Genomic DNA, 22,386 nt, shown 5'->3' with positions numbered 1-22,386 from the left:
CCAGGAATTTTATATTTGAATCAAATTAAGTTACTCAGAAATCAGAACCTTTTTTTATATTTAGGTTTTAATAAAGTTTTTATTATTATTTAGTTTAATTACTTCAAATTACGTAATTTTTCTTCTATTTTATATTATTTGGGTTCTAGTTTCTATACCGGCCATTACATGGTCTATTTCAGTGGTTCTTTTCTATACACTTGACAGACAGGTATTTTCAAAGTTGTTAAATAATTCCAAACAATAGATTTAAAATATATGTGGATATTAGGACAGGGGAGAAATAGTCGTAATTTATTTGTCATTTTATTTATCCAGCAGAATGGGAGAGGATTCGGTAAAGCGAGGGAGGGGGGAGAATCTTTATTTTAGCCCGCTGCGTGTTTCACTTTATAATAAAGAAATAATTCTGGTGTAAGATCCAAGTAACAATAAATCCATTATTTTAAACAAACATTAATATTATTTTTTACTTTTGTCTGACCTTTGATATTTGAATCCCCTTTAAAATTTGTAGGACGACAACACCGAGGGTGACAACGTTCATAAAAGCGAGACCTATTGAAATTACACAAATGGGCATTATCATTTCAAGTATCAAGACCTTCAACCCCTTATTTAGCTGGAATGCTCTGCTAAATTAAATTGAAATTAATGATATTTTGCTGGGGGGGGGGGGGGGTTGGAATTAGACTGTTAATTAATTTTAAACTTTGATTTTCAATAAATCTTTAATTTACTGGTTTGTTCAAACCAGTAGTGTCCGAAATCTTTGATTAAAACCTTAAGCATATCCCTTAAAATCTATGAGTTCAATCCACAGCTGCTCCTAGAAGCCAAATTTAGACTAACCTAGCATAGGTTAAATATAAATCTTATCAAAATTTTCTGGTTAAAATGCTCCTATGTCTGGCTTGTGACACTAATAGTGAGAGTAGGTGGAGTACCTTAGCTCATGAACAGGTGCAACTCAATATCATGCAAAGTTAGAACCTCTAGACAAAAGTCGTGCAATCAAATGGTTTGTGCCAGAAATAAGGTATAACCAACCAGCGAAATAATAATTTGGGGGAAAATGGAGAAGTCGTCAATTTTACGATGTGTTGCCCCCCAACAACAGCTGAAAAACACTTATAGGTTTTGTGATTTTATCCCGAATTAATTTCGTTAATGGTACAAGCTGGGTTTGTGCTCTATTGGATGTTACCTAATGTTATAAGTAGGTTTTTAAATATTTCATCCAATTACAAGCGTATAAAACCATTGAATTTTTTAGATGATGTCTTGAAATCGTGGGAGAACCCCTCCCCAATAAGGTAATTAGTAAACATAAATAAGCTATAGATCAGCTTCAATTCTACTCTAAAAATACATTACACGTATTTACAAGATGTGTAGTGTACACTTCCAAAACAGACATTCAACATGCAGGAGACATGAATTCTTCATCTGTCATGGATAGGCATGCACTTGTTGCGTGATACTTGCATTGTAAAGCAAATAAAATAAAATATAAACAGGATGATCTTTCCAAAGTAACGGTGAAATTGAATTTTGATGAAAAATACATGCCTCTCACTTTAAAAAATCAGAAATATTAAAATTAACTGAATTAATTTCTCTGTCTGTCTGTCTAAAACGTTTTGGGGGTCGTACAATTTGACATTGAGAGATAAACAATATTGAATTATAGAATAGCTGCAATATCAAGCACCTGCCTAAATATAAAACAAGGATGACAACATCCATAAAAGCGAAGCGCTGAAACGGTAGGACAAACAGACATTAACACTTGTATAGTGTCAGAACTGAATAATAAGAATATAAATGTATGAGAGTCGATGCAAAATTGTAAGTAAATTTGTTGAAAAACTGCTTGATACAGAATAATGTTTATGGACATACTTACATTTTTAGGACTTAATTATAGAGTTGCTTCGCTTATAAAATTGTACTTTGTTGTCCCAGGAATCAGCATACAAAAAATCAAATCAATCGGATAATTAGATCATATAAAAATTTGTTGTTAAAAAAGTAAAAAAATCAACATGTTTAAAATGGAACATATATATATCATTTATATTTATCCAGGGATCTTAGAAGATAAGACAGTAGAGGATACTTTGGTGTGCTAACCAACCCCTATTACAATAAACTATATTATTCTTTCATTAAATTAGAATTAATGATGGAAATGTTTGGACACTGATAAAGTAATCAAAATGATTTAATAAAAGATTTAAAATTTACGTAGTAAAGAACGTGTTAATAAAATTTTGAGAACCATATTAATTTACAGTCCAATGATCCCTCCCTCCCTGTGATTACCTCACTCTTGGACTGGTATTGTTATGAATTTAATATTACATGGATCTTACTCCAGATCATGTACTATAATGAGGTGAAACTTGTAGCTGGCTAAAATAACGATGCCCTCCATTCTCCGCATTTAATCCATCACCTCTCTCCTACTTGATTAACGAAATAACCATGTTAGCAACCTAAAGGGTATTAGAAAAAAAAACTAATCGCTTCACTTTTTTCAATATAAACCTTACTTTTTAGTCTAAAACTAATAATAGTTGTTTCTCGCATCGTATTATAAACGGCTTTCCGCGGATATAGAAAGTACAATTATGAGATTAAAACTAGTTTTAATCTTATGATTGTACATTTTTATATTCGTAGAAAGCTGGATATAATACGGTGCTAGACATAGTTTTTTCGTATGGATGGGAACCGGTTCCTATCCACCGGATTCGAATAAATACGAGAAAAAATATTACAATTTATGCCCATGTAATGACAAAGATACAACAATATTGAATTTTGAATCTACTCACCCTTCCAGAGCACTGAGCTTCAGAATTAGCCATTGCAGAGAAATTTACCCTACGCCGAAAGTGCATTTTTATTACAAATTAAGGCAAATTTGTCTTTTTTAAAAAGAACAACTGTCATAAGTACTTGAAATTTTGTAGATAGACCCTATAAAGTATGGAGTTTTTGATGTGGCATGACCTTTCTATAGACACCTTAACAAGGTTTCTAACACAATCTGAGCTAATTTGACATAAAAAATAAAGACCTGTCAATCATCAAGATCTAGAAATAGAGAGAGCCGTCATGCCTTAAAGTTGGTTGAGTATATCTTTTTTATACCAAATTGGCAGGAATTGAGTTAGAAATCTGGTTAAGGTGGCTATAGAGGTTTTTACATGTCCCATCAATAACTCTAAACATTGTAGGGTCTATCTCCAAGATTTGAAGTTCTTATGGTGATTTAATTTGACGATAGTTTTTTTCTGTCATAATATCCACGCATATTCTATAATTATATCCATTGGCATTGTTTTAAAACAGTATACCAATAAATTCTACTCTTCAAGGCTAAGCATTAAAAAAATGAGATTATATTCAAAATTAAGACTTCTTTATCACAATAAATGTTTATATAATTTCCACTAAATACACAATTGAAACACACAAACAAAAACAAACTGTTATTTCTCAGGGAGGAAGGGAGGGGACAATGGGCAATTAATTCAATTTTATAGTTGTGACACTTTAAGGTTGAAAAACCAGATAATTCCAGATAAAACGAGTATTTCTGATAGTGCAACTTTTATTGGAAATTTATTCATTTTTTAATTAATTTTAATTCAAAATGCACCATCCCCCAAATTCTACTTTACTAAAAGCCTCTGATTATCAAGATAAAGAACTTGGTAGCAATTCATTTACTAAAGAATATTAGTTTTAGAATTTAGCGTAGAAAAATAGCATAAAACCATCTTAAGATTTTAATGATAAAAACAGTCTAAAAGGATTTCAGGACCTTTATGCATCTTCCCTAAAATGTAGAACTTAATCGGATCGGTAACCAAATTCTTAAGCTATATATAAACAAAACTTACTACTTTTTATTGGATATTAGCGCAGCTTACTATATGTGTATGAGCATGTTATAAATGGACGTACGGATTTTCTAGTAACAATTGAGTTTTTATGGTTTCTAAATCGTAATAAATAATAAACAAGAACCAGTTAAAACAATTGTATTAAAAATTATTAAAATAACAACAAATTCTACTTAAATAATACATATATGTATATATCATATCACAATAGAATTGTTAGGTAAATATAAAACAATTGAATCAAAAATGATTTATGGGTATAGTCCCATTCGTGGCAACACCCCTTAAGGGGCGATTCGTCATATTTTCAAAAATGCTTGGGGCTGGAAATAGGAGAAAAGCTACTGTGAAAATACAAAGAAACTCCCCTTAAGGGGTGTTGTCACGAAAGGGGCTACCCTGATTTAATTACAACAAAATAATAAATAAAAATAAAATCAATTAGATTAACTTTTTAAAATCTAAAAAAATTGTCAGTTTAAGACGTACCTACACAGTTACACACACTAGGTATAAACAAAATAACTTGATTAAAAATGTTTATGAATAAAAAAGGTTGCAGAATAGAATGTCTCAAGGATATTTTTAGTTTTGTATTTAGATTTATGGTTCTAATTCTTAATTATATTTGGTCTAGTTACAAAAAATTTACTTTTTATTGATAAAGTCTTAATAAAACATATTTTGGAAAGTATCAGATAAAACAAATTGATGAAAGCAAAATAAACTTCTAAATGACCCCCTTTTAAATAAAATTAAACAAGGATGACAACATCCATAAAAGCGAAGCTCTGAAATGGAAGGACAAACGAATATTAACACTTGTAGATTGTCAGAACTGAATTAGCAGAATATTAATGCTTCAGTACAAACAATATTGTAAGTAAATTTGTTGCAAAACTGCATAAATAGATAATACTGTTTAAGGACATACTTAAATTTTTAGGACTTGTTTATAGAGATGCTTTGCTTATAACATTGTACCTTGTTGTAATAGGAATCAGTTTTCAAAAAATCTGAAGAATCGGATAATTTGTTATCAAAAAAGTTAAAAATCAACATGTTTCAAATGGATGTACGGACATTCTGGTATTGATTATAGGGTTGCTACGCTTTCTAAATTGTACCTAACTATTACAGGAATCATCATGCAAAGTTTGGAATCGATAGGACAATTCTAACCTGTTTAAATTAACGAAAAGAGCTAACTCTCTGTGACTGAGGTACGGACGGACCGACCGTAATCATAGAAAAGCTTCGCTTTAAAAAAAATAAAATTATGTAAATGTCAAACTACGGACCACCCCTACACGCTGCAGATACCCTCGATGATGTAACTTAAATTCTTTCTTGCACGTTCGCACCATATCAATAACTTCTTCTTTCAGGAAAGCTAATTTTCTCTTTGTTAGTCATCTGAAATAAATATTTTTTTTAGTATTTATAGGCTTCACTGAAAGGCAAAAATATTAATTCGGCACTAATATAAATACCAATGAAATTATTACCTACTGCTACCTAGTTAAAAAACCATAACTGGAAATTACTTTTGGATATAGTCCCTTTCGTAACATCGCACCATATGGGGCGATTCTTCGTATTTTTCACAGTAGCTTTTTTCCTATTTATAGCCCCTGCGGGAGGCTCTAACCCAACGGGCCATTACCTAACCCTGTGGGGCAATCATCTAACCCAATCTAAGATAACCTAACCTAGCCTAACCTAAAATAACCTATAAAAAGCCATTTTAAAAATACGAATAATAGCCCCATATGGGGCGATGTTACGTAAGGGACTATTCACTATTCCCTTATTTTCTCAAAATTAGGTACCTAATAAGAATGAAATGATAACCGAAAAGCAATCTTCTAACTGTTAATAATTAGTGGCAAAGGTACAGTATGATTAAAAATGTCAATCTGTATGTCTTTCCCTTCCTAACATTCCATTAATTACAACATATTTTCTTAACATTTAAATTTCTATGCTTTGGTAGTTGTCAACTTTGTTTTGATAAAAAATGTATATATACCGTAACCATTTTGTTGTTCTCCTGGAAACCTAGGCAGTATCACATTTTCTGCTTGTTTGCATTTTATACAAGATTTCATCTGAAAAATATTAAAGATTCTTATAGAGTTGCTTCGTTTTCCAAGTCATACCTAATTGTTATAGAAATCATCATGTAAAGTTTTAAATCGATAGGACAATTCTAATCTATTTAATTTAACAAAATGAGCTAACCGTAATGAACAGACGTACGGACAGACCGACCCTTAAATTATAAAAAGCTTCGCTTTTAAAATTTTTATAAAATCATCACTAGACTAAATTTTATCTTGTAATGTAATGCCCTCTAAAATGGAGAACTATATTAACATACAAAAAACGTATTACTATATATATAAAAGGATACAAATATTATATTATATCTTGTCAATAAAACATTTGAAAAAGGAAACCAAAAATCGCCACGTGTCACTAAATTTTTATTCAGAAATGTGTGTGTATATTGAGACGCTTGGTTGTGTATTTCTTTCTAATATTGCCATACACTGAGCTATAATCAACAGCAGAAAATATATTCTATTAGCGTAGCTACTTTATAACTCATTTATTTTAAATTTGATTAATAAAAGATATCTAAAAGCAATTTAATTATTAATTTTAAAAAAATTTATACAATAATTTCTATAATCATAACTGCAAACAAATATTCCATAATTATTTTTTCATTATGATTTTAAAATAATTAAAGTGAAAATTTTCTGTCTGTTTGTTTATTGTTTACATTTTTATTATTGCGCTAGTTAGCATAAGAATGCCCCGTCATGTTGTATGATTTCTCGTGACGTCATTCATATTTTAGTCCCCAAAGTCAGTCAGAAACTGCTAAATTCATGCACATTCCCTTTAAGCCAGTCCCCAAAGTCTGAGACTCCTAAAATATGAATATTCGATCCATTGTCCCCTCCCTTCCTCCCTGGTTATTTCTGCTTCAGAATAAAAACAAAAAAGTGTACTATGTCTGCTTATATATTTTTATTTTCTTTATAATGCTTTCTTTTTCTATGGTGATATCTATAATCAATAATGTTTTTTTTGAAGAAATAAAAGTACGATAGAAAATTAATGGTGTTTTCACTAAATGTGCCTGGCAAGCACAGAACCCTCTCCACTTTTTCTAAAAAACAAATTTGATAGTTTTTTTCATCTATGACAATGACAACATCCATAAAAGCGAAGCTCTGAAATGAAATGACAACGAACATTAACATTTGTAGAGTGTCAGATCTGAATAAGCAGAATATTAATATAGTCCAAATAAAATTGTAAGTAAATTTGTTGCAAGGACATACTTACATTTTAGGACTTGATTCAAGAGATAATTTGCTCATAATATTGTACCTCGTTCTAATAGGAATCATTATTTAAAAAATCAGATGAATCGGATATTTCTAACATACAAAACATTGTTGTCAAAAAATTAAAATTTCAGCATGTTTTAAATTGACGTACGGACTTTCTGGTGTTTAAATTAACGAAAAGAGATAACCGTTACGAACTTTACTAACGTACGGACTGACCGACCCTAATCATAGAAAAGCTTCGCTACAAATACAATACTATCATTCTTATTTCTAATCAAAGTAGGCGAAGTTCAGTGCCAGTTTTCTAAGAAAAATAAAGGGAAGTTCTTGGCTAGAATACTTTTAGGGAAACAACCCAATAAAATTATCAGTTAAAATATAAATTCTACAAAAGCAAGGATTATTAAGAAGAAGTTAAAATTTAAGAATTATTATAGCTAATGTAGACATTTTTTACATTATTGCAAAGGCATTTAGACATATTAAATTGAGATGATGCAACATCGAAATATTCAGTGAAAACAGTATTATTAATGAACATTCACTTAAAAACATCGCCAGAGGAAAACGACATTTATAGTAATAAACCATTTCTATTTTTATATTTCACAAAACAAATAATTCAAATAAATGGTTTGGGGGAGGTGGTGGTGGGATGTTGTAGTAAAGACTAAAGAGTAAAGACAACCTTTTTGACTAAAAGTTACACGATTAAGATTAATTTCAGTTTTGTTGGCCCCTAGAGTCTGACGGGATAGTCCAACATAGGAATTACTTTTATGATTTTTATTTCACCATTTATTTGACTATTCAATTAAAATTCTTTATGACCCAATATGATTGAAGATTTTTGTTATGACTGAGAACTGGTTCTAATCCAGCGAAAATGAATCTTATTCGGAATAAAAAAGTTATTTATCACCTCTTATTATAGTCACCTTTAATAAAAATTAATATTATGATTTTATTTTACTATTTGTTGAAAATTGTCTGTAATACCGTACTATACATGCTTTTTTATTATGGCTCGGAGTCACTTCTAATCCAGCGGATATTAATCGGTTTTGAAGCCATAATAATGTAAAGTACCGGCATTCCAACATCCTTGGCTTTACTCGGCCTTACTTTTTATTAACGAAGCTACTCTTTGTATTTCAAATGTCTGTCCGTCTGTCTAATAATCTCTCGGGGGAAAATTCAGGGACCTTAAGGGAAAAGATAAGACATTGATTAATGTACATCCCAATGATGATACAGAAAACTACCCCATCTGAAGATAAGTTGGAAAATTTGTCCAACCAAATCAAAATTTGATGACGTCCACAAAGTTTGAAGCCAACGAATGAAATAATGTGTTTATAAAATTATGTTAACTTTTATCTATATGATATCTTACTATTACCTTCAGTCTATCTCAACACTGCCTTTTACCCTTTTTTTTTTGTTATTTTTGGACCTTTTCAACCTTGTTTTTTTACAATATAATATTTCATGCAATATAGACTTTGGAATATTTCGCAAGGCTTATGCACAATTAGGCTTGTACGCCAATTGTGCATTTGATTAGCACGAAACTTCTCTTTAAGCAAGGGCATCTATCTATCTATCTATCTATTCCATACATTCTATAATGTCAAGTTCAAATGGTAAAGAAGTTACCAGATTCAAAATTGTACACATTAGACCTAACTGACACATTGCAAGGACGTCCAAGCTTTTTCATGAGGGAGGAGAAGTAAAATTAAATTTTTTTTTGAGTTGTGGGTGGTGGTATTGCCCCTCTCCACTATCTACATTTTACTTCCTAATTATGAATATCTTCCTTTTTTGTTGATGGATTTCAAATTTCCTTTTGTTGTCTTGTGATCAGTTTTTTTTTAAATTTAAAAATAATATGACTTATTTTGTCCTAAAAAAGAAAGTTAACTTATCAGCTGTTAAAGAAATCTAAATTAACAATGTAACAAGGATGACAACATCCATAAAAGCGAAGCACCGAAACGGTAGGACAAACGGACATTAACACTTGTATAGTGTCTGAATTGAATAATCAGAACATAAAAGTATAAGGGTCGAAGCTAAATTGTAAGTATATTTGTTGAAAAACTGCTTGTTACAGGATAATGTTTCTGGACATACTTACATTTTTAGGACTTGATTATAGAGTTGCTTCGCTTATAATATTGTTATTTGTTGTTCCAGGAATCAATATACCAAAAATCAGATCAAACGGATAATTAGATCACTTAAAAATTTGTTGTTAAAAAAGTAGAAAAATCGACATGTCTAAAATGGACGTACGGACATTCTGGTAATGATTATAGAGTTGCTACGCTTTCTTTTTCGTACCCAACTAATACAGGAACCATCATGCAAAGTTTGAAATCGATAGGACAATTCTAACATGCCTAAATTAACGCATAAAAGCTATCTATCTCGGACGGACGGACGTACGGACCGACCCTAATTATAGAAAAGCTTCGCTTTAAAAAATATACAGTAGAATAAATGTAGTTGTATGTATTTTATTTGAATTGGTCTTTGAGCGTTTTGTCTAATAAATTTAACATTGATTAAACAGAAGTAAGCTTTAACCTCCCCCTCCCCCCCCTTCTTTCCAGTAGATGATTTTTTCCTTTTAAACAAATTTAAAGATGGGACCGCGCAAAGAGGGGGGGGAGTCAGTTTTGAGAAAAACCTTACCTTTACTTGCTATATTTTCCCTTCCATCCCCAATTTCTTCATTTCCGATTAAATGAAAACTTCCCTTTTAAAACTAGAATTTTTTTCGAAGGGAAAGGGGAATTAGATGTTTCCCTTCTTATATAAAATCTACTTTTACAACTAACATCCCCCCCCCCTTCTAGATCTTTTTTTTGTATTCTTTTGATTTTTTATGATTTTGGGGAAAGTATAAAAACATTGAGGAGAGAGAGCTTTTTGTCCCCCTATTCATGATTTCATACCACCTGTTTATTTCCCACTAAGGGTATTACCCCCCCCCCCCCTTTATTCCACAGTTTTTTAAGGCAACCCACATTCGCTGACCATTACGACTTTAATGCTCTGGGGAAGGATATATATTATTGAAAATAATTAAAAAGGACTGACAAAAAGGTTATTTTATTATCACTATAGCGCCTTTTGACTTGGAACACAATGGACGGAAGGAAAACGACCTTCCACTTTTAATTTTCTTTTTAAAAGTAGGGGTTATTTCTCCCGAGAGAGCGGAGCTACACTCCCTTAGAGTAGCTATAAACCTTCCCTGTACATACAGGAAGCTTCACTGTAAAAGAGATCCTTACATAGAGACTGAATTAATAAGAGTAAAAGAAAAAAGTAGATTTTTTATTGTATTTCAGTTTATTTATCCTTTGTTGGTGTGTTTACCCTCGAAAATAACGAAAAAGGCAACCTGAAAAGTTAGCATTTTAAAACCGTAGAAATCTTTAAAAGTAGCAAAACTAAATATGTCCAACTCTATAATTATATACATAACTTTATAATAGTGGTATAAGTTTGAATAATCCAATAAGAAAGTACCCAGTGAATTGTATTTGAAGCAGTGCTAAAGTTTAGATAAAATATGTGTAAATCATTGAAATCTAAATTTTGTTTCTCTACAATAATCATTCGAGATTAAACATTGGATGGAAAATAAAAAGACAAAAGATAATTACATTTTTCATAATTTCCACCTGTCTAAGACCATTAACTTTACTTAATCAATAAAAATAATTCTAAAAAGCAGTCACTGTTTTGTAGAACCATAGAACCTGCAGAAATAGGCTTTGCCTGTTTCCTGCCATGCAATAATATCAAGGCGGGTTCTTTTAGCCAATGGCCTCTTAAATATCACAGTACCTAATCAGCCTTTGATTCCAAAGAACTAATAAGTGATATTAAAGTTGTGATTTTTTTTAGGAATCTACTATTGCCTTCTTGAACGAACCGACTTCAGTCCTAAATTCAGTTTTAACTGTGAATGAAAAAGTTTAGGTTTTTTGTTAAGTTTTCATTACTGCATTAATGTTTTGTTACGGTTTCTTATCATAAAACTTTAAACGCATAGCTTTTATATAATGATAGAATGTGTGTATGACCTTAAATTATACGTTTTTATATATCATAAGTAAAGAAGAGCCTTTTTGGTTAGTCTAAAAAAGTATTCTCCTAAACGATTTTCAAATTTTTTTAGGGAAGTTGTCGTTCTTATCCAATACTAATAATTCAAAATTTTGATTTGTACTTTTAAGTTTTAACTGTTTTTTTCTGGATATTGTCATACTTGTAACGGGTAATACAAAGTAATTAGTGCGAGAGAAAGTGATTTATAGAAATTATCAAATTAATTGTTGTAACAAGAACAATTTAGTATCAAAAGTAGCGACTATATATACACTTAAAGTAAGTAAAACGTTTTAGGTATGTCAGTTTAAACACTTTTTATCAAAACAAAAACTTCTCCTTCTCCTTGTCAAAGAACCATAATTACTGTGTGTGTGTTTCTTCCGAAAGTTTTCTCTAACCACTGAACCGATTCGGACAAGCTTCTTATTAAACGTTTTCCTAAAATTGCTCCATAAAAAAAGTTGAAAAACAAAACAAAATTAAGAAAAAGTATAAATGATTTTTTGTGCAACACATTATTTCCCTCCTATTTATGTATTTGTATATTCTAATTTGCTTTCTTTAACTTGGATTTGGTTGCGTGTATTAAGCAGTATTAAAAAGTGTTTAAGCAATGTAAAAATTAAATTGTTAGAAAATTAGCTAATAAGACAACAAAGCATAATTTAAAGCACTATTTTTACTCCTTGGTTAAAATAATTTAATTTTTTTAAAGATTTTAGTGGAAAATTTTAAGGTTGTCCTAAAACTATCCTTTTATATAAAGTAGTATGGATTTTTGACTGAAGCTTAAGATCTCAATAACCACTGAACCGATTTTGTTCCCTATTTTAGGTAGACTTCACATAAGTCCTGTAGTCGTTAAGGCTAATTTATTTTCATATCTAAGTCTTGAGATAGATTTAAGCTATTTTTCTTTAATGATTATTTTGGTAGTATAACATTTACGTTATAATTTAAATTAAGAAACTGAACATTTACTTTATACATACTTGTGGCTACGGCCGTTGCCTCCAGGGAGCTTTCTTTATAGTTTTGTTATTAAAAAAAAGCTGTCAAACGGCTGAATGTATATATTTTGTTTGTTCTGAGTTATATTACAGTAGAATAAGCAGACCTATAAAGACAGTCTGATACAAATAGTCAAAATGCACAGGAAGAACTTGAATGCAAGTGAATATCATTTAACTTTTTAAATTTCTATATTATTCTGCTGTTTACATATTTTTTATTTTCCAACATTATTTTTTTCTCAATATTTAGAATTCATATAAATATATCGAATATTTATCTCTGTCCTTGCCTTTTTTGATTAAATCATTTTTATTATGAAGTATTAGTTTACTTAAGTCTTGCAATGGTGAAGTTTTAAGTATATTGATTTTTATCATGTAAAGTTTTTGTTCCGTTATTTATTATCTTAAATTTCTACATTTTTTTGTATATCTAACACAAGGCTGAAAACGGTCATAGATACGCAGATGTATACATTACTACTGTAAACATAATTACTATATATTTTTATGTAGATACAGGCAAAAAGGAACGGAATGAGAGAAAGAGAGAAAGAGAAATAGAAAGAGAGAGAGAGAGAGAGAGAGAGAGAGAGAGAGAGAGAGAGAGAGAGAGAGAGAGAGAGAGAGAGAAGAGAGAGAGTGAGAGAGAGTCTGAGGGAGAAAATGTAATAAATACTGATTTAATTTTCATGGATCTCTCCCTCCTCGAAAACGTGTAGAGAATACAAAATGGTTGATTTAATAGTAAAAGGAATATGCATTGTACATCTCAAGTATATACTCTGTCTAGGAGCACTCTAATAGCATATTCTCTAATAGACGTATACAATTGTTCTGTTTGTGGAAGGAGTGATTTAGTCAGTAAGGGAAGCGGATCCTAATAAAAAAGTTACGCGTCTAAAAATCTAAGCAGTTTATATTAGAGGTGTATAGTCCATATATATATAAGTAGCTTTAGATAGGTTATTTTCAATTAGGTTAGGTAATTGCTCTGAAGTGTTAGGCAGTTGGGCCCGCAGGGGCTAGATATGGGGGAAAAGCTACTGTGAAAATACACGATGAAACGCCCCTAAGATTCGTTGCCACGAACGTGCCTATAACCAAATAGAGAATTATTTTTCTTTAACCCTTACAGATCGGGCCCCAATTCCCACCTTAATAGATCGGGGGGGGGGGGGGGGGGGGGGGGCTCAAAGAGCCCCCCCCTCTATCTCGGCTCCTGGTAAAGATAAAGACGTAAAAATTTTTTCTGGTGGTTCATGTGTATTTTTAGAGAAAATTACTTTTTCTAGTCATAGCGGTCAGACCGCTCCTTAGCCGCTTTTTAGCGGCCAGCCGCTAAATTTTAACAGATCGGGCCCCAATTCCCACCTTAATAGATCGGGGGGGGGGGGGGGGGGGGCTCAAAGAGCCCCCCCTCTCTATCTCGGCTCCTGGTAAAGATAAAGACGTAAAAATTTTTTCTGGTGGTTCATGTGTATTTTTAGAGAAAATTACTTTTTCTAGTCATAGCGGTCAGACCGCTCCTTAGCCGCTTTTTAGCGGCCAGCCGCTAAATTTTAAAACAGCTGTAGAGCGGCCAATTTTGCAGCTAGGATGACCAAATTTTAGGACGAACTTTTATTTTTCATAACAAAAAAATTACTTTTTCTGATCATCGCCGAAAAACGGCAAATAACGGAAACCGCCATTTTCGGCGGTTACGGCGTTAAAACGGCGGTTGGCGGCGCAAATTAATATTTTTATCTGTTTATTATTGCTCAAGGATTTACCAAAAAAAATTATAGGTCTCTAGCTGTAATAGAAGCCAAGATATTCATGATATGTGTCTGTAGTAAAAGCCGGACAAAAATTGGTCATAAAGTCGGTCAGGGAGCGGTCAAACGGTCATAACACCACTTTTCTCAGAAGGTCATTGATATCTAAGTATTCACCAAAAAATTTTAGGTTTCTACCTTATACACAAGTCATAATGTAGAAATTAAGATTTATTTAGAATTTTTTCTAATTTTTTTTGCTACCCAACCGACTTTGACCGAACACCACGACCGACACAGACCAGATATTTTAATAAAATCAACTCTTGCCGACGTATAATTACTAAACTTAAAAAGTCATGAAGTTACAGCTCTCCATCTTACCTACAAAAAAAATGAGATTGAAAAAACTAGAGGGGGGGGGGGCCCGATCTGTAAGGGTTAAACTACAAAAAAAAAGTATGTAGGACATTCCATGTTATATTTTATTCGAGCAAGCAATGTTATAAAATGAATCTGTTTCTTTAAATATGCCAATAAGTAAAGAAGTTATAGTTACTGTAAATATAAATATTATTAATGTTTCAGAAACATTTATACAACACAAAAACAAGGACAATTATATCTATAAGAAGTACAGCAACGTTAATCTTGCAAAATGTTATAAAAACAAAGTTGAGACTATCCAGAAAAGCGAAACTCTGAAATCAAACGGTAGAACAAACGAAAATGAACACTTGTATATCGTATATATACTTGCTGAAAATTATGAATTTATGAACATACTTACATATATAGGACTTGATTATAGAGATGCTTCGATTAAAATATTACCTCGGTGTTCTAGGAATCAATGTTTAGGTTAAAATCAGAGGGTTTTAAATGGATGTTGTGACTTTTTGGTAGAGATTTTAGATATTTCTAAATTTTACCTAAATGTAACAGGAATCATAATCCACAGACCCTAATCATAAAAGGGCTTCACTTTTAAAAATATTGATATTACTTTACATATGTCAATAGGGTAGCTGCGCTTTTAAAAAAGGGAAAATATTTCTACATTTCCATATACAGGCATATGAAAAATTATCACTTATCACGAATAAAAAAAATATATAATAAATATATCTAAATTCTACTTTTGCTTAATGAAAATAATAACAAGAAATACTTTAGGTACCTTTTTGGGCTATCTTATATAATAGTAACATGATGTGTGTCTAACTGTCTGTATGTAATTCCTTCAGTCTGTGTGTTTTGCTGTCTGTGTGTCAGTAGCTTAAGATCTCGCAAACCAATGAATCGATATGTTACTCCTTTACAGTAAAGCTTTTGAAAGGTCAAGAAAAGAAACTATTATAGTGTTGGGTACGCCACTGCACTGGAAAAAATCCTTTAAAGGAAATATGGTGCAAAGCCGCCAATAAAATCTTTATATACTATACATACGAAGGAAATATTGAAAAAAAATCACTCAACCTTTATATGTTTATTTTATATACAGTTTAACCTCAGCAAAGCGCTTGATAGAGCATACAATTAAAACGTGAAATAGATCCCAGTATACAAGTACTTCCAATCTTTTTTGGATGAGGATACAAAATCTCAATATAGGGGTTTATTTTTATTTTAGGTGGTAAAATGGCGCCGAAATTTGTTATACCCCAATAAAAAAGAAAGAAAAATGTGCCAAGAAAAAATAACCTTCCCTTAAATTTGTTTTAAACTTTTTCGTTTAAAAATAACAAAATTGCCCCTCATCTAAAGTGCCCTCTAGAAGCCTAGCCACTTTGTAATAGAAACGGGTAAATTTATATGAAGAGAATTTAGCTTCTGGCTTGAAATATAAAGAATTGACTGAGTCTAAACGGCTGAATCCAATATTTTGACCATCCCACAACAATTCCTCCATTCCATAATTTAGAGGATGTCTCTTCTATAGACCAAATCCAATCCCATTTCTTAGTTTATCCTATGAGTACGGAATTCCCATAGAAGGGGGAGACATTGGGCTTTTCATTGCACTGGTACCCAAAGTTTTATGATCACGTTATCCTTTTCGGTGGCACAAAAAACTTCAGGTACTTTTACTGAATTTTGATTAGTAAAACTAGAAGACTCCAAACGTTTTAACAAATAACTTTTATTTATAATAGGGTTTATCTTGTTTATCATCAATAGGGGTAACTATTAGTTAATCGTCCAATATCTTTTAAGATCTTTGGGGTTTCTTTTTACCTATGTAAGGTTAGGTAAACCTAGGCTAGCTTAGAAAATTTTCTATTTGGCATAATGCCATGGCCATATAGCTGACATCTTTGTAAACTTTTATAAAATCTTGATTGAGTAGTACAAACTAGCAATATACAATCTTTAACAATTACAATATACAAAAGTGGTAATTATGTTTTCGTATATAAATTGATCGTCCATTGTTTAATCCATTAAATTCTCTGTAGTTTTGAAATTGTGAAAATAAATGTTATCAACTCGTAAAATAAAAGATTTTACAGTGTAAATTAATTATAAATATACTGCAGTGTGTTATATATTATATTTTATAACATATATATCTTTATATTAAATTATATATTACAAAAACAGGTAGTCTAGTACTAATATAAAATTAGGCTACATCTTTAAGTTGATGAAATCACAAATCAACTTTTAAGAACTTTCTTGAAAATTATGAACACAGTAATAGTGTCTGACTGATTATGACGTAACAAAAAAAAATTAGCCAATGAGAGGCCGTTATTGACCAATGGTAAAATTTATAGTGGCCTCTCATTGGCTAATTTTTTTTGTTATGTCATAATCAGTCAGACACTATTACTGTGTTCAAAATTATTGCTTGATCATTAAATCTGCTTAAACAATGTTTTTTTTTAACATTATGACTTAAAAATTCTTTCTTTATAGAGCATTGTTTATTTTTCTAAAAACTCTACAGCATATTTTTGATTATGATAATTCACGTCAAACTAGCGGCTGCGCTCCTAGCATCTGGGAGCCGTTTATTTGGAGGAGTAAGGAAAGTAGGAAAATATCCAAAATCCAAACTTTTATATAATAATTAAATATTTTAAAACCATAAGAAGCTTCCATATAATGAAGAACTCAATCTGTTTAGTAGCTACAGACAGAAAAGCATGACAACTTTATATAAGGACAGGATTAAAAGCACATCTACTCTATAACTGTTCATGTTAGTGTGTTCCTTTGTTATGTTAAGTTATGTTACAGCGGATGCTACCATTGTTGTTAGACTCTAAAGTTCACTTTGTCTGTACATACTCTGTAACGTTAGGGTGAATTTTCCAGCTGCTATTCAAGATAATTGTTGATTCTTTTTGTAAAGATACCCTCATTGCATCCAGTAGTTCTTCGGCCATGCTTTAAAAGGCATATACTTTTTTATTATAAAGGTTTCGTGATTTTTATATTTGTATTATTTCTCTTTCTTTTCTTTTTCTTTTTCTTTCCCTCTTTTTTTATGACAATTGGACATTTGCTCTATAATTTACTTTGTAAGTTTCTCAATTCAAGATTTTTTGGTGTTTCGCCACAAATGTGTATTACCATCGTTGTTATATAGTGAGTTATATTGCTTTAGAATTGTACCATATAAATTTTCTGCCGGAAGTTAGTTTTAGATTCCGTTTAAATATCTCCAAGGTAGAAAACATTATATGTTTAATTTATTGCATAGTAAGAAAATATCAAAGAATTTATAATATTAAAAAAGAACACTTTTTTATGATTTTGCCGAATATACCATAGTTATAGAACGGCTTCAATTCTAAGGACTTTACGTCTAAATATACAAATTGGTTGTACTTTTCAAGAAAGCTTTATATATGTCTTATTGGTGTATTGCATAGTAGTTATATGATAATAAAGAAAATTACAACGAATTTTGAATTTAAAAACGTATCCTTTATTAAGTTGTTTAAGGTTTTGTCAAATTTACCATAGAGGCTAGAAGCGGAGCAACTTGTCTTATAATATAAAGTAGTGAGGTATTTTCTTAAGTAAAGCTAAAGATCTCAGAAAATTCTGTTCCGAATTGATTACACTTTTCAGGAAAGCTTTATAACTGTCTTGGGATGTTTTTAAGCTAATTTCCTGACATCCCTTAGAGGCTAGGGATGAATCAACTTGTCTACAAATAAATAGATATATATCTATCAATCGATTTGTAGATAGCTTGGTGTTTTAATTAAAAAATATAAATATAGAATAAAAAAACATTATATTTAAGTGTAGAAAAGAAAAGTTTAAGAAATTTTGTTGCTAAATCATTTTTGCGGAATTTCCCATATGTTTTATTTCGGGCATCCTTTACCTAGTTTGCTATTAATTCTAACATGGAGCAACTATATCATTGCTTGTAGTCGATGGTAATTTATACCCTAAAGTAAATCTCTTTTTGTTTAGTTTAGTTTAACACACAAAAGTCATTCAAAGAAAAACGGATGGAGTGAGTCATAGAGCAGATGTTCATAGCAACTCTATAAACGTTACCATAAAGTCTGTACGTTCATTTAAGACATGGTGATTTTTTTTGTAGGATATAATCATCAAAATAGACATGTTAGAATTATCCTATCGATTTCAAACGTTGCATGATGATTCCTACAACAGTTAGTTACAATTTAGAAAACATCCTATTCATGTGAGATTTTTTGAATGATGATTCTTAGGACAACAAGGTAAATTACTAAAAGTAAGGCAATTCTATAATCAAAGCCTAAAAATGAAAGTATGCCTTTTACGGTATCCTATATTTACGTAATTTACGTACAATTTCATATAGACTTAGAAATAATTGTTCTGCTTATTAAGTTCTGATACTCTACAAGATTTAATGTTAGTTTGTCCTTTCTCCTTATTTTAGAGCTTCGCTTTTATGGATGTTGTCATCCTCGTTTTTTCTCTCTCACAAATTTGCAGTTGCTCCCCTAATTCTTTCACAGTGAAATGCAACAAAGCCATTTGTTTAATTGAGAATAATTTATATCAAATTTCAACCATACAAACATTGGACGAGAAATAAATTTAAAGGTAATGAACAGAATTAAACCATATAAAAAAACTGCCGGCTTCTACGGGAAATTAAAGGGTGGTTGAATTCGGAACTCTCATCTTTTATTTTATTTTTAAAAAGAAAAGAAAAAGATTAGGGGAGCTTTTTTTGGGGGGGTTGTGGTACCTTTCCATGATCTATGATAAGATATAAAGGAAAACCGTATCGGTTTAGCGGTTAGTAAAAATTCCTACACTACAGACAAAAAAAACTGCTTTATGTAATAGGATAAAATATATTTGAAATGTTTTGATGCAAATTTTAGAAAAGGTGAAAAGAAAAAGAAAGAAAAAAAGGATATCACTAAAAAAAGAAATATAAAATCAGTATGTAAAAATACAGTAAGTATTATCTTTGTCAGTATGTTAAAAAATCTTGATAACAAAACTTCACTTCTGCTCAATTAACTAAATTCAAAAATCATAAATAGATGAAAATTCCAGCAAAAACTTCTATGCAATTTAGGAAAAAATTTGTTAAATATTTTTTTCGGATATAATACCCCTGTTGGCAGGCAAAAACAGCTTTGTTTAATTGAGTACATTAATTTCAGACTTTTACCATTTCTTCTTCTATTGTTTACCAGTATTTTTATACATCTTAATAGGACACTCTAGGATATTATTTTATATTTCTTCTCTTATTGTTTACCAGTATTTTTATACATCTTAATAGGACAATCTAGGATATTATTTTATATTTCTTCTCCTATTGTTTACCAGTATTTTTATACATCTTAATAGGACACTCTAGGATATTATTTTATATTTCTTCTCTTATTGTTTACCAGTATTTTTATACATCTTAATAGGACAATCTAGGATATTATTTTATATTTCTTCTCCTATTGTTTACCAGTATTTTTATACATCTTAATAGGACACTCTAGGATATTATTTTATATTTCTTCTCTTATTGTTTACCAGTATATTTATACATCTTAATAGGACACTCTAGGATATTATTTTATATTTCTTCTCCTATTGTTTACCAGTATTTTTATACATCTTAATAGGACACTCTAGGATATTATTTTATCGTTCTTTTCCTATTGTTTACCAGTATTTTTATACACCTTAATAGGACACTCTAGGATATTATTTTATATTTCTTCTCCTATTGTTTACCAGTATTTTTATACATCTTAATAGGACACTCTAGGATATTATTTTATATTTCTTCTCTTATTGTTTACCAGTATTTTTATACATCTTAATAGGACACTCTAGGATATTATTTTATATTTCTTCTCCTATTGTTTACCAGTATTTTTATACATCTTAATAGGACACTCTAGGATATTATTTTATATTTCTTTTCCTATTGTTTACCAGTATTTTTATACATCTTAATAGGACACTCTAGGATATTATTTTATATTTCTTCTCCTATTGTTTACCAGTATTTTTATACATCTTAATAGGACACTCTAGGATATTATTTTATATTTCTTTTCCTATTGTTTACCAGTATTTTTATACATCTTAATAGGACACTCTATAATATTATTTTATATTTCTTTTCCTATTGTTTACCAGTATTTTTATCAGGGTTCGGAAGCCGCAGCCGCAGCCTCAGCCTCAGCCACCATCAGCCGCGCGGCTTACGAGAAGCCTCAAAATCAGCCGCGCGGCTTCCTCAGCCACCCAATAAGCCTCAGCCTTAGTCGCAGCCGCGCGGCTTAAAGAAAACATAAGCCACTGTAAGCCTCAGCCGCATTCAGCCACTGTAAGCCTCAGCCACTGTAAGCCTCAGCCACAAAACTCCAATTCAGCCACATTAAGCCTCAGCCGCACTAAGCCTCATTCAGCCAACGCCCCTCTAAGCCTCAGCCGCAATCAGCCGCGCGGCTTATAGTTGGGGAAGCCTCAGCCACACTCAGCCGCGCGGCTGTTAATAATTTGAAGCCGCAGCCGCACTCAGCCGCGCGGCTTCAAGAAAGCCTCAGCCGCAGCTGCAAAGTTATGATTATGCCGCAGCCGCAGCCGCGCGGCTTGATATTTGTAAGCCGCAGCCTCAGCCGCAGCTTAATTTTTTAAATTCAGCCGCAGCTTTGACACAGCCGCGCGGCTGAGATATTGTAAGCCCCAGCCGCAGCCGCAGGTGCTAAATTAGTACAAGCCTCAGCCGTCAATTCAGCCGCGGGGCTTAATTTTCATTTAATTTTGTCTGTCTGAAGCTTAAGATCTCAGCAACCACTGAACTGACAATGTTGTCCTTCTCAGGAATCCTTTTACTAAAGTAACAGGATGTCTGTGTGTCTGTGTATCTGTGTGTCTGTACCGAAGGATCTCTCTAACCGCTGAACCGATCGGGTTCTCCTTAACAGGGTAGCTTCTCATAGGTCCTGGGAAGGTTTATAACTATTTTTTTGGGGGTGGGACACCCTCAACCCCCAAAAAAAATTAAAAATCCCCCCCCTCAAAAAAAGAAAAAAAATTTTAAATTTTTTAAACTAAAATTAAAAATGAGGGGGGAGGCCCCCCCCCCCCCCCTTAAAAAAAAAAATTCCCCCCCCCCAAAAAAATTTTTTTTTTACTTTTCTTTAAAAATTTAAAATAAGAAATTGGGTTATTAAATTTGACTCTCTCTCTTCCTCAAGTGCCCCCTAGAGGCCTCTAGGGGCGTAGCCGCTAGTTATATATATATTGACATTGGATGGTTTTGAGCTAATTTTGGGGTGGGGGTCAGACATTTCCATCACCCAAAAATATTTTTTTTAAATGTTATACTTTTAAATTTTTTTATATTCTTTTATAAAAATTTTATCTTAAGTTTTTTTTTAAATTACAACATAGAAACTACCATCTCGAACAACTACAAAAAATTTGAACCTGTAATGTAAGAGCTCCAGTGGCGTAATCAGTTAGCGCACGGTTCTTCTACACTGTTTTGCCGGGGTTATAAGTTCGAATTTCACCAGGAGCAATATGTTTTTGAACGTTGATACTTATGAATATTATTGAATACTATTTATAGGGTAACTGCCCTACTGACGTTTGCCTAATTTTATTGTTTTTAAAAGATACAAATTTTTCAGAATTTACTTAATATTCACTATGAATTTGTATTATCTTAATTTTTTTTCTTGTACAATTG

The 22,386-nt window shown here is 31.5% G+C and overlaps 1 long non-coding RNA gene across 1 annotated transcript; it reads right to left on the bottom strand.

Moving 5' to 3' along the window:
- Window positions 1-4,044: 4,044 nt before the first annotated feature.
- LOC145326941 (uncharacterized) lies at window positions 4,045-6,279 on the bottom strand. Its single transcript, XR_013882026.1, has 2 exons — window positions 5,953-6,279; window positions 4,045-5,336 (listed from the first exon to the last, which is right to left on the bottom strand). It is a non-coding gene; the product is annotated as an uncharacterized LOC145326941 (long non-coding RNA).
- Between the last annotated feature and the right edge of the window lie 16,107 nt (window positions 6,280-22,386).

The sequence above is a fragment of the Acartia tonsa genome, chromosome 8 (genome assembly GCF_053477335.1).
Source record: "Acartia tonsa isolate MP-2025a chromosome 8, ASM5347733v1, whole genome shotgun sequence".
In the NCBI taxonomy this organism is placed as follows: domain Eukaryota; kingdom Metazoa; phylum Arthropoda; class Copepoda; order Calanoida; family Acartiidae; genus Acartia; species Acartia tonsa.
Note: the sequence above shows the minus strand (reverse complement) of the source record. Positions and strands in the feature narration are given on the sequence as shown.